This window comes from Apodemus sylvaticus, chromosome 2 (genome assembly GCF_947179515.1).
Source record: "Apodemus sylvaticus chromosome 2, mApoSyl1.1, whole genome shotgun sequence".
In the NCBI taxonomy this organism is placed as follows: domain Eukaryota; kingdom Metazoa; phylum Chordata; class Mammalia; order Rodentia; family Muridae; genus Apodemus; species Apodemus sylvaticus.
In genome coordinates, this window is record NC_067473.1 from 84227101 (window position 1) to 84241132 (window position 14032).

A 14032-nucleotide genomic window follows, 5' to 3' on the forward strand; every position below is an offset into this window, starting at 1 on the left:
TTCGGAGGCATTTCCTCAGTTGAGGTTTCCCAGTCTCAGATGACTTTATGTCCGATTGACTTAAAAACTAGCCTGTATGAGTGTCTCAGTTAGGGTTTCTATTCCTGTGATAAAGCATTATGACCAAAGCAATTTATAGATGAGAGAGTTTATATGACTCCAGAGGGTTAGAGTTCACGGTGATGAAAGATGGCGGCAAGTTGCTGTCATGGTGGCTGGAGGAGCATGCTGAGAGTTACACCCTTTACTGAACCACAAAGCACAGAGGGTGAACTAGAAGTAGGTGAGGCCTTAAATTTCTAAAGCCCACGCCACAGGACATATTTCCTCCACCAAGATTGTATCTCCTAACCCTCCACGGCAGTGGGACTAACTGGGGACCAAGTATTCAAATCCCGAGACTACAGGAACACTTATCATTTAAACCAGCACATTTGTAAGTGTGTCATGATCAGCTGGTGAAACAATGACAGTTAGCTCCACTGAAGGCCTATGACTTCTCCAGCCTCAAGTTCTTGACTAGATTTACCATACCGGGCATGAATTTCTTCCTGTGAGATGGGCCTCTTATCTCATGAGAAAGCTGTTGGTCACCCACAAACCATTTATGCCATTCCTGTATGAGGGGGCACATCTTGCCTGGCAGGTTGGTACTGCAGCATGCAGGGTCTACTCCTGGTTAATATCATTGATGATACTCCCCACGCTCTCCACAGACACTGGCTTGAATAGCGCCATCTGGTCTTCTGAAAACTGACCAGCAAGAGGAAACCTTGCAGCTGTCTAGCCTGACAGTAAAATATGTGGTATCTTCAGCAACAAGGTCTTACCATCACCCAGGTCTGTGGCAACCAAGAGCAGTGGCAATAACCTGAAGTGTCCTGGGGTCCTCTGGAGTCTCCTGGAGCAACTCATGAAGAGCTATGTCATGCCTCAGATTTTCATTGAATAACCCTAGGCTTCCAGGAGCAGCATTATCCATACTTGTAGAGTACTTCTATTCAGACTCTATTGTTATTGTTGTTATTATTATTATTATTATTACTATTACTATTATTACTATTACTATATTTTAATTAGCTTAAAACAAAATAGGTTTCCATAAAGTTTTGTCAGGCATCCTTAGCCTTTATTAATCCTCTCTCCCGCTCTTTCCTCTCTTTCCTCTCTTTCTTCTACCATCTCACCTCCCCTTTCTGTTTTCATGTATTATGTGCTCTAGAATCCTGCCCCTGCTGAAGGCCTCTTCCCTTCCACACACTCTGGGCCCTCAAGCTTCCTAGCCTCTACAGACACTCCAAATTAAATATCTAAACCTGAGCTAGGACTCACATGTGAGGCAGAACGGGTGGCATTCGAGTTCCTGGGCTGTTTTTTATTCTTTAATCAAGAAAATGAAAACTATCAGGAAATGACACACAGATACACATGTACAGTTAACAATAACAATTTTTTTTGTCTTTGTTTTTTAAGTCAGAGTCTCTCTGAATAGCCCTGGCTGTCCTGGAATTTACTCTGTAGATCAACGGGGACCTTGAACTCAGAGATCTGCCTGCCTCTGCCTCCAGAGTGCTGGGATTAAAGGTGAGTATTGCCACTGCCTGGCTAATATATATATATGTGTGTGTGTATGTGTATATATATAATTATATATATAATTTATATATTTATATATATAATATATATATATTTAAGATGTAAAAGTAAAGTCTCTTTACTGTTCCACCTATGATAAAATGCCTAGGCTTTTGGCCATTTTATAAGAAAGCTTACAGAACTCTAGTTATTTACGCATCGTTTCTACCTCATCTCTAGGCTTGAGTGTTTGATAACAAACTTTTCTCTTCAATTTGAAAATTTACACAAAACCAACTAGATTCATAGGCCAAAATTGAGACTGATTATGAACTTTATATTTGAAACAAGAAACAGGATCCTGCTGTTTATCGTAAGTTCTCCTTGGCCATCTACCCAGTTCTTGCTAGTGACATTTCTAATTTCACTTATATCTTTGTAAAAGATTGAGTATTCCCAGCAGTGCTACACATCTGGAGAAGGAGTGATTACTCTTGCTTCTAGAGTTTCTCAACACGGCCTTTGTGATTCTTATTTCAAAAGTTTGTGTGTTTTTTTTTTTTTAAGACCCTGGCTTTTTAAAGCATGAATCACAACCCCATATGGAATCACATCACTGAATGTAAGGGTCACAAAAAAAATCTGTCAATTTCTGAATATTCCGTGACCAAATATTCAGTCAAAAGTACTCCCTGCCCCTGAATTGTAATTTTATATTTCATTGAAGTTTTGGTTTTGAACATACAGTAGCATGCTTTGCATTGCAGAAATTGTCAAACCACCTGTCAAATGTCAAGCATACTGTCGTGCCTAACCCACCATCCACCAACAGTGCCTTGAATAACTCAACTTAGGTTGGAGACTATTGTGTATTGAATTACAATGTTTTCCTGCACATACAGTTTTCTGCTCTTATAGAAACATAATGGTTTAATTACAGAGAAGAAAGACTTGATGTCTACTTATTGACATTCCTGAACAAGTTCATATTAAATTAATGCATCTCTGGGTTGGATTGTGGTAGAATGTTTAATTTAAGAAATTGAATTCCTGACTTGAGTTTCAGTTTAAGAAAACAATCGTCCAATTAATTTTGACCTGAGATCAGAACAATTTCTCATCACTTAAGAAATGACCTTAAATACACTTCAGTTCTTTTATACTGTGCATATATACATATACACATACATATATACATATATATGTATATATGTAAATACATAGTACAAAATGACTGAAGTACAAGGTCAAACAGTTTTCTCAGTATTGATGCTTATAGGATCAATGTGTCTAATTCTGAAAAACAATGTTGTTCTCTGTCCTGGAGTGACAGGCATTTAAATAAGATTTAATTCCTCATGTAAAATAAATGAGCAATCAATCTAACTAGTTAATTTCCTGTCCTCTTTAATAAATGTTGAAACTGTATGATAACAAAGAATCATTTTAAAGTTAAATTACTTATAATTTCAATGCCTATTTTATATGTCTGTATGTAAAATTTTGGGAGGCAAAGAGAGTTTAGGAAACCTTGTCTTAGATTACCTTAGTTACGCCAAGAGATTCTACTTCCTCCTCTTCTTGGTCTCAGAAGTGGTTCAGTTGTCACTGAAGGTCCACATGAAGCCAACATCCCTGCCATATCCTCAGGGTACTTCCTTACTCCTTAGGATACATTGGGGTGCTACCCTATTCCTCAGGATACATCAGGGCAATGCCTTATTCCTTAGGATACATGGGGCACTGCCATATCCTCAGGATACATCAGGGCTTATTCCTTGGGATACTTCAGGACACTGTCATATCCTCAGGACATATCAGGGCACAACTGTATTTCTCAGGATACACCAGTCTCCTGCCCTATCTTCAGGATCTATCAGTCCTTGAGATTTCTTTTCTATTGTTAGATTTTCAGAGCCTGCAGACCTGATGAGATCTGAATTATTATGGAAATGTTAGATTATGAAATTTCTTTTACTTATACTCATTTTCCTTTTAAAATTTAATTAAAATTAAATTATATCATTACCCCTCCTTAAACATCTCTCAGGTGCTCCCCTTCAAATTAATGGTCTGTTATCATTACATTTGTATGAGAAAGTCAGGATGTGCTGAGGAATTCCTTTAAGAGTTGATTGCTTATATATGTTCTCAGGATTGTATATGTTGATAGGGGATCATACCTTCATTTTAAATTAGTTTTTGGAGAATTTTGTACATTCTTTTGGGTTAAAGTCTCCATGTTCAGAGTTTCAAATTCAAGGCAGACAGATACATCAGTTCACTGTTACCATACAGTTTTCCTGAAGATTATTTGAAGATGAAAGGAGCCCTAGCTGGGAGCATTTTTGGCCTTGGGAGAGGAAGAAAGCTTGTATATCCTCTCACAGGCCTGGGAAAGGGGAGCTGAAACTTCTATCCAACCCTCCCCCCCCCCCCCCGCCCCACCCCTGTCCTTCACTGGAGTTTTAAACCAAAGGTGGTGCTTTATGATTTTAGAATTGGTGATTCTCACGCTCTCTGTTTTCTGCAGTGTGCAGAAAATAGTCCAGCCTGACTCTGCACTACTGCGGGTCCGCAGTCCTTCGCCCCAGAGTGACATCAATTTGGAACTACCCTCTGTTCTGGCAGTCACCCCACAGCTCACCATGCCAGTCCCAGTCCCCCCTCTCACCTCTGCAAGTGGGAGGAGTGGTCTTTGGTCAGGTAAAGGCTCAATAGAGGCCCCAACAAAGGGAAACGGACTGGGTGGGGGGTGGGGCAGGGGGAGGTGGGAGTGTGTCAGGTAGAGGGGCATATACATGGAGGCAGGGGGTGGGAGGAGGGGTTGGGAATCTTTGGGGAGGGGGGCTTTTAGGAGGGTGGAAATTGGGAAAGGTTTTACCATTGGTAACGTAAATGAAGAAGCTACTCAAGAAATAATTAAAAAAAAACAAACCAAAAACCTGAATCCAGAACCAAAAGGAACCAACCAAGCAACCAAACCAATGTGCCAAACCCCCCACACCATCGGGCATCGCTCCTTTGCATCCTCGCTGGCAAAAAGCAATTTCACTCCAGCAATTTCACTGCCATCTCCCTACCACCTCCTGGCTGTGGGTCCCGCAACCTCCAGTCACCTTTCAGCCGCCGTTCCCACCACCTCCCTGTCACCTCCCTCGCCCTAGGTCCCGCCCCCTCCGGGTTTCCTCCCAGCCGCGAGTCCTGCTACCTCCCCGCCCCCTCCCGGTCACCTCCCCGGCCCCTCCCGCCCCGACGTCGCCCCGCCTTCTCCGCACCCGCCGCGCCCCGCCCCGCCGCCGCCGCCACCATTGGCCAGGCGGGAAGTCGTTCTCTCAGCTCATTCTGCAGCCGCGGGAGTGCCGGGGGAAACTTCATTATTACTGTGACGCGGAAGGCCGGGAAAGCCTGAGCCGCGGGGTCGGCCTGCGGACCCGAGTGCGGGTGCGGGTGCGGGCGGGGCGACGATCTCAGGGCACCGAGCCCGCCGCACCCGCGGGGGAGGGGCTGGGCTGTCCGCAGCTCCCCGTCGCGGAGGCGCCTCCCGGCTCTGCTCGGCCGCGGGCGGCGGGTGACCTCCCCTGCGTGAAGAGCATCGCGGCGCGGCGGCAGGGGAATTCGCGTTGCGGCTGGCCGCGGGCTCCTCCCACTCAGCTGGAGGGCGGGGCTCGGGGATCTAGTGTCTGGTGCAGACGCTGCTGCAGCCTAGCCGACGGCTGGACCTTGGAGCAGGTGTGTGAACCTGGGGAGACTCGCTCCGGCTGCTGCCGGCAGCGTGTGGAGCTCGGGGCTCCAGGGGAGGAATGCTTGAGCTTCGCTCTTCCTGGCTGTTTTCTGAGTTCACACCTGCCCCATTAGGAAGTGCTTTGAATTTTACCTAAGGCGTCTAGGATTTTACTGGGATTTGTCTCATCCGGGGTGCATTGGGGGAGGACGATTCAAGTGATATCTTCCATTTTTATGTGCCTTCTGTCTCTTTCCACAAATAGGAAGCTATTTCTAGAACCTTTCATTTGATAATTTGATAGAGTGAACTGATTTTTAGCTTTAGATTGGAAACACAGGAAAGCGAAGTAAAAAGGATTAGCTTTTTAAAATGCAGCCAGAGCAATGTGGTACTTTCAGAGGCAAATTACAGTGCAGCTCTCTCTCTCTCTCTCTCTCTCTCTCTCTCTCTCGCTCTCGCTCTCTCTCTCTCGCTCTCTCTCTCGTATTTCTTTCCGCGTATATAAATCAGAAAAACAAAATCGGTGGCTTACTTTGACCCCATCAGAGAAGTTAAACTGCAGGAATCAAATTAGATGCAAAACTCCATTGTCGTGAAAAACAGAAGTGTAGTTCACTTAGTTCACTGCTTGTCAGTTGGACTTGTTCAGTAAGTAGTGGGGATTCATTGTGTTTAAAAAAGAAGCAGGAGTCTAAAAATGTTCCAAACTGTGTTGGAGAAGTCATTGGGTATTGCATTTCATGTTGCGGGACAAAGTTGAATCTCTTTAAGATCTGTATAACCACTTAAAAACGTCTGTGTAAGTAATGAAAGTAGCGCCCCTGCTGGAGACAAACATAGCTTTGCACCAGTTTCAGAAATAAAAGTGAAGAGTCTCCTAATTGAAAGAGATTCTCATTCGGAGATAGAAATGATGTCTGAAACTCATCCAGGACCACGGACTATATAATGGTTCGTACCAACAATGCTGCTCTGTGGGGAACCTTGTTACATCTTAATGTTCCTCTTTGCTGTATTTGGGTGACTGGAGGTGCCTGTCTGTGACTTCTTGTATTGCATGTAGAGGATATGGTAACAGGGAGAAACGAAAGTAGCAGTTGCGGTCAGGTAGCTAGCTGTGAAAGACACCTGGAGAAATGAGCAGCAAAACTGAATTATTTTTTCAATAATTTCTGTCCAATCTATGTAAGAAATATGAAAGTAGTGAAAATTTACTGCCCCTATTAAGTAGCAAGAATTTTATAAGGTTCTTTCTATGGCTTTAGTCACATTAAAGATTACTAACTTGGTCAAACCTCTATCCTGATATACACTGAAGAACATTCTGCCTTGAATGGCTAAACATATTCTTAGTTTCAGAAGTTTACTCTTACCTTTCTTTCCTTTTTTCTTTTGGAGGTGGAGTCATGCTATATAGTATAGACTGGCCTCTAGGTACTATAGCCCAAGTGTATGTTGAACTCTCAGTAATCCCCCTGCTTCAGCCTTACAAGCCCCGGGATTACAGTTGTGCGACCTCACTCTGCTTTAGGCTTATGTATTTTTAAGTCCTTAGCAGAGTCCTGTTCTGAAGTTATTTCTTTAATGTGCATCTCCCCATTCTGAGATGTGAAAGCCCTGGCTTCTAGTCCAAATGCCCAGTATATGATTAGGAGTGAGTTGTTTTTTTTTTTTTTTTTTTTTTTTCTCCCCTGTCTTGAAAATGGTGATAATATCTAATGCCTAGAGCTGATAAGAGGATTAAACAAAGTTGAGGGCTGTAGCCGCTTGGTGAGGGACCGAAACACATCTTTGCTTTGAGGTAGTGCAGAGAAAGAGGCAGGTCTGGAAAGTAGGGGACCTAATTTCTGGGCTCTGCTTCCACAGCTCCTCCTTCCTCTCGTCCTTTTGTCCCCCTCCCTGCCCCCTCATTCTAAGACTGGATTTTATATAGTTGAGGCCAGCCTTGAATCTAATATGTAGCTGGTGACCACCCTGAACTGATGCCCCTGCCTTTACCCTCTTAAGTGCGGTCATTTTCTGAAGCCGCTTAACTATAGTGACTTTGGTCCTGAAGCTCTCAGCTTCCATTTCTGATGGATTGGTAAACCCGTTTCAGTAAGATGGCCCCCTGCGCTCTTAAACATGTAAAACCTTCAGAAATGATACTTGCGGGTGCCAAGGGTGTGTGTTTCTGTGTAGGTGAGCTGGGTTTTATCATGAGTCAAGGTTGTAGAGGACGGGCTGGTTAACTCTAATGAGATTTGCTTGCTCCCCTCTCTCTCTGGCTACCTTAAGTTCTGGTTGTATAATCGCCGATGATTTAGCGAATATGAGCTCACTTTTTGCCTACAGCTTGTCTTTTTACATTTTCTTTTTAAAAATGTTCTTTTAACATATGCTAATTACATATAGTAATGGTGTTATTATCACATTTTTATACATTTATAGTTATTTTGATCATATGCAGCTTTATCTTTAAACTCTTACAAAATTTTAGAGTGTGTGTGGCTTTTGTGATTTGGCTTGCTTTTGTTTGAAACACAGTTTAGGGTTGTGTTCAAGAGTGTGGCTTGTAGACTAGTAGAGGGAATTTGAATTCTGCCTTTTGACTTCGGAAGGTTCTATTTCAACTCCTTATTTACATGTTCTTGGGCAAGTGATTTAATCTTGCTAATCTTGAGGTTTCTAAAGTGGTTTTGCCAACTTAAACTCCCACCAGCTGTGCATAATAAGACTTCTGGGTGTTCTAGATCCTGGGCTTGACAGAGGGTAAATTAAATAAGGTTTTTAGATCTAGACCGAGGATAGGTTTGCAGTCACGGGAAGCATTGTTTTTTTCCTTTATTCAGAAATCATTTTTGAGCCCTGTCCTACTTAGCGTTACTATTGCTGTGATGAAACATCATGACCGAGGCATGGGCGGAAAGGGTTTGTTTGCTTTATGCTTCCACATCACCGTTTCTCACCAAAGGAAGGCAGAACAGGAACCTGAATGCAAGAGCTGATGCAGAGACCGTGGAGGAGTACTGCTTTCTGGCTTGCTCATAGCACCCAGGACCATCTGCCCAGGGTGGTGCCACCTACTGTGGGCTGGGCCCTCCCTCATTAATCACTACTTAAGCAAACACCCTCCAGGCTTGCCTACAGCTCCATCCAATGGAGGAATTCCTTGCGGTTCCCTCCTCGCAGATGACTTTAGCTTCTGTCTAGCTGCTGAAGACTATCCAGCTCAAGCCCCTTCTGTGTGCTAGACACCACTCTGGTCTCTAAAGATGGAGAAGTGAACAAAAGAGTCCCAGGCTCAGAGCTACCAGGAAGAGCCAGAATTCCATTCTCTCAGTTGTAGCACCTTGGTATGCTTGCTGCAGTCCCCCCTATGGGGGGCGGTGTGTGTGTGTGATGCAGGGGCCTTGCTGGGCATGGTGCTTCCCTACTCACCTCCCAGGTGACGCTAGGGTAGGGTGATTGTCATGGGCTTTGGACGAACCTGTACTGCATAGCTAGACTCAAAAACAGAACAGTGGGGTCTAGATGGCAATGTAGCTCATGGTAGAGCCCTGAGTTCGGTCCCCAGTAATGCAAACAACAACAAAACCCCCACATTTTGTCAGCTGTGATGGCTCATGTCTTTGATCTTGACACTTGGGAGACTGAGCTGAGGCAGGAAGATTAATGTGAGCTTTAGGCCTATGTGGCCCATACACTAAGGGCCAGGCCAGCCTGGGCTTAATGAGTTAGACAGTTCAACTGTATGCCCAGGAATAGAATTCCTGTGCTGTGCATATTCATATCTACATTTTCAATAGCAAATGCCAACTTCTTTCCCATAGTTATTCTAGTCTGGGCCGCAGAGTGACCCTGTCTCAAAAAGTAAAAGGAAAGAAATATGGCAGGCATGTCATCACCAACCTGTAATTCCAGCACATGGGAGATAGAGGTAGGAGAACCAGAAGTGTCAAAGTCATTCTTAGATATATAAGAAATCCATAGTGAGATTGGCCTGGGATGCATGACACACAGTCTCAATAAAGAAATAACCAAGTAAATCAGAGAAGTGGACAGAGTCACCACTTGTTCCCTGGCATATATGGTTGTGGTTAGAATATTTACTGTGCTGTACCCAATCCCTGCTCCACTTCTGCCCACTTCCAGGGGCTTCTGGTAATTTCCAGATAAAAATTCAATGTGTCTAAACAGTCTGGTGACACCAGTTCCTTTTTTTTTTTTAAGTATAGCAGTATGTATACATGTGTTCCTGTGCACATATGTACATGAATAATTATAGTAAGTAGAAAAAAAAAGCCTACTGACCCAAGCAGGGGATGTTGATCCACTATGTTTAATGAGAGCTACATTGTAAAAAGCATTTCACTTTGAGGTCAGCTGAAGCACAGGAGGTCCATTTTAAGTGGAGAAATACATTGTTATTTTTGTTAGGAATAGAAACTAATTAGCTAAATCCAGGCTGGAAAACATAACTGTATGCAGGTTAAACCTGGGAAGTGTGGTCTTCTTAGATCACAACTCAGTTCATTTGTCTCTCTGTGCCCTTGCATTCGGCTGAGAACAGGAGCCATCAAAGAGGAACGAAGCTTGGTTCCTCCGGTAGTGGCTGCCAGTCTGCGTGGGCATAGGGGATGGAGGGAGGCGCTAAGTGGGACACTGCCTTACCAGTGCCTTTTCTAAACTGTGAAATACTTGTTTCATAAAGTAATGCTGCTGATGTGTGTTTAGAGATGTGAGAATGGGTGTTCTTCTAGGTTGTCTGCTCGGCCCCTGATGGCTCCAGAAGCACTACTTTCTGCTTTGTGTTTTTGAAGGTTTCTGACTCATACCTTTACTACAACAATGTATTTGTTTTTACAGCATTTAAACTTTGTAACATTCTGATTTCTTGTGTAACTCAAAACTTGGCTGAGACTCAGTTATACTGTGTCTTGGTTAGGGATTTACTGCTGTGAACAGATACCATGACAACATTTAATTGGGGCTGGCTTACACATTCAGAGGTTCAGACAGTTATCATCAAGGCAGGAACATGGCAACATCCAGGCAGGCATGGTGCAGGAGGAGGTAAGAGATCTATGTCTTCATCTGAAGGAAGCTAGCAGAATACTCACTTCCAGGCAGCTAGGTTGAGAGTCTTATAACCCACACCTACAGTGACACACCTACTCCAAAAGTCACACCTTCTAATTGTGCCACTCCCTGGGTCAAGCATATACAAACCTCCTGTTAGTTTATTTTTAATTGCTGTACAGTATTCTATTTTATGCATATGTAATTTATGTTCTCTTTGAGACAAGTTTCATGAAGACCAGCCTGGCTTTGAACCCCTCATCCTTCTGCCTCTATTAGATTCTGAGATTACTTTTAGCCATCTCACAAAACATTCTTGTTTCTGCCCTGAGCATCCTCTTAGGGGGTAGGTATGTACCACCACACTTGGCTTTTTTTCTTTCTGTTTCTAACAATTAAAATTTTTATATATGAATTATATATATATATATAATATATTTATTCACATTTTATCTAACTATATATTATATACATTTATACAGAAAGACATTTAATATTTAATATTTATACTTATTTATTATGATATATAAATATATATTTATGTATAAATATTTATATATGATATATATCATGATGCCTAGATTAATGAATTTCTTGGTAAGGTAGCTAGTAGCCAGTGTGCTCACTGCTATTAAAATTAAAATCAAATAGTATCGAAATTTCAGTTCTTCAGTTGTATTAGGTACATTTCAAATGCACAGCCACTATAGTGGACAGTGCCAGCATACAGTATTTCTGCACTGCTGCATGTTCCAAGTTTCCAGGTTTTACTCTCTGCCTCTGTCTCTGTGCAGTTGCAAGAGAACCATAGATTCTTAATGAGTTCGTCTGGCTGTAGGCTCAGGAATGAAATGTTTTCCAGAGTTGTTAATGGTGGTTCACACTCATTAGCTGTGAGTAAGAGCTCTGGCTGTTCTGGTGTTACCAGGCTGTCAGATACTTGCCTGGCTGGCTGGTTGTCTTTTGAAGGCAGTCCACAGCTCCCATGGAGAGCTTCTCATTCAGTTAGCTTCACAAAGCCTAATGCCAGATAGTGAAGGAGGCATCTTGGTAAGAAGGTAATGGGGAGGAGCAGGAATTCTATGTGATGGCTGACAGGGTCTGGTGACCCAAATCCCACTAAAAGACCAGGAAGCCACAGAAGGGAGTGGATGTCTTGATTTGCAATTCGTGCTAGCAGAAAAAATTTAATAATAAAGCATGTCATTAGATGAATCTTGTTATTGGCATTTGAGTTTTGCCTCTAAATTTGCTTGCATCTGGGGCATACTTGCAGTGTGCTGAATTCTTGTACAATGCCTTAATACCTGCACATACATCACCATCCACATATATCACCATTCATGTATGTATTGATAAGCATATTTGAGAGACTGAACATCATTATGTTAAGTGAGATAAGGAGTCCTGCCTCTATGTTTCTAGGTTTCTGTGTCTTTCAGAGGAGTAGGAATTGGTTGTTAGGTTGTTGTTAAGACAGTTTAGGAAATGGAGGTTGTCATTCAGTATTCAGTTCACTCACTAGGACTGGAACAGACAAATCTATCTACCTTTTCACTCCAGATTGTAAAGAAAATCCAGAATGCTCTCTTGCCACTTCAGATGCCCTAACAAAAATTACAGCTGTGGCCGGGCGGTGGTGGCGCACGCCTTTAATCCCAGCACTTGGGAGGCAGAGGCAGGTGGATTTCTGAGTTTGAGGCCAGCCTGGTCTACAGAGTGAGTTCCAGGACAGCCAGGGCTATACAGAGAAACCCTGTCTCAGAAAAACCAAATAAATAAATAAATAAATAAATAAATAAATAAATAAATAAATTACAGCTGTGTTGGAAGCTCAGCGTTGCTGTGGTGCAGGCTTGGCAGGACATAGCTAATGCCAGTCCTGGCCAAGGAGATCAGGAGTGACACCTCAGCCTCTTCTGGAACTGTGTTGTCTGCAGAGGCCTTCATGGAGAGCACCAGGCCTTGTAGGAATCACAGTGGTCACTTACTATGTTATGCTAGCACAGTGCTGAGCCCTGTCTACACATTTGGTGTAGAACTTACTTATTCTCGATTGGAGAGAAGGGGAAACAGGCCTGGGAGTCTCTACACTCCCTTCTTCAGACTTCCCGGCTAGTTGATGGTTAACTCAGGACTTGAGCTGAGTTGACCCGTTTGGCCATGCAGAGTATCAATCTTTTACCAAAACTAAATGAGAAAAAGAATGAGCCATGTATGACACCCAGGGAAAGTTGTCCTTTGAAAGCCGTCTCTGCTTTTGGTTTGTCATTGATGGAACAAGAGGCAGGATGTGGAAGCTGAGACTGAGGAGGGGTAGGGATGGGTGACATTCTGTAGTCTTCTGTCACAGACTCCATAATTGGGTATTTTGTAGGGAAACAAAAGAATTACCTTCCTTAATAGCTAGGGAGAGGCAGTAAATGTAGAAAAATGGATGAGCAAATCGGAGAGATCAAAATGCCAGTGATGCCCAGACTGGTTGAGCTAGATGTTAAGTTCATGGACACTGGCAGTACCCAGTTCTGGGGGTTCAGTTTAGAGTAAGTCTGTAAGTGAAAGTGAATTAATGGTGTGTGTGTGGGTCTTCCTCCTTTTGAGAGGGTCTCCCTGTTAACTCAGCGTGGCCTCAAACCCATGTTTCTCCTGCTTTAACCATCCAAGTACTGGGATCTCCAGGATGTGCCATCATGCCAGTTAGCTGGATTCTCTTTAACACGCTGAACATAACCTGGAAGGTGGACTATTTCAGTGCCCCCTGATGCCATTCTGAGAAATTATGATAACCTCAACCATATTCCAATTAGGAAAGCAACCCTCCTACAGAGATACCTCTGGTTTATGTTACTGCTAAATTCTCCTGGCAAGCAGATTTTACTTAGCTACTTGCAGATTCCTTTAATTCAAGCAAGGTGAAGTTTTGAAGGTTTTTTTTTTTTTTTTTTTTTTTTTTTTTTTTTTTTGTATTTTTTGTATTTTTCTTTCTAAAATGTTTCTACTTGTCAATCGGAGGTCACACCAAAGGCTGGTCACCTAGGCTTATACTCACCCAGAGCACTGAGAGTTCAGTCAAGCACAAACTCCTCCAAGTTGATTGACTCAGGATGCCAGCATGGTAATAAAGAGAGGTGCCATGCGGGTTGGGATGCCTGGACCCCATTGGCCAGTATGTTTCATCACTGTTGTAGACTTGGCCCTGGGGGTTGGGGGAATTAGGTTGCTTGTTCACCATGGAACCAAGGCAAAAGGCTGGGTAAATTTGGGAACTGGTGTAATGGAGTGCTATATCCACTATTAAGAAGTAATTCTTCAGTACATCCAATACACTGACTATTGATCAGGGTGTTCATTCTTTGTGGACAGTTCTGGGGACGCTTGGGAATGCTGAACATTCAGTGTCCATTATAGGTTCCTTACTGGAGAGGTAAAGAATAGAGTCTGAATTCAAATCCCCTGCGTGCCACAGTGTGAGTGTGGCTCTGTGATTGTTTCCCTTGGCACGCTGTTTGTATTTCCCTTCATATGTATGCATGTACTTAGATACATGCATACATATATATAGTCACTTTTTGGTCTTTCTGTATGTGTAAAATCTTATAGAAGATGAAACAGACCAATACCTTTGAGTTTGCCTCAGAATAAGCTCAAATTAAGTTTTACCTCTAGATA

The 14032-nt window shown here is 43.0% G+C and overlaps 1 protein-coding gene across 5 annotated transcripts in view; it reads left to right on the top strand.

Moving 5' to 3' along the window:
* The first annotated feature begins 5071 nt into the window (after positions 1-5071).
* The window catches only part of Herc3 (HECT and RLD domain containing E3 ubiquitin protein ligase 3), a 95507-nt gene continuing 86546 nt past the window's right edge, over positions 5072-14032 (top strand). For 2 of the 5 annotated variants that reach the window (XR_007976620.1, XM_052173828.1), the window contains exon 1: positions 5087-5307. The gene's annotated coding sequence lies outside the window, so the exon portion shown is untranslated. Of the gene's footprint in view, positions 5308-14032 lie in introns of all 5 variants that reach the window. The other 3 variants (XR_007976619.1, XM_052173826.1, XM_052173827.1) reach the window with 3 other exon arrangements.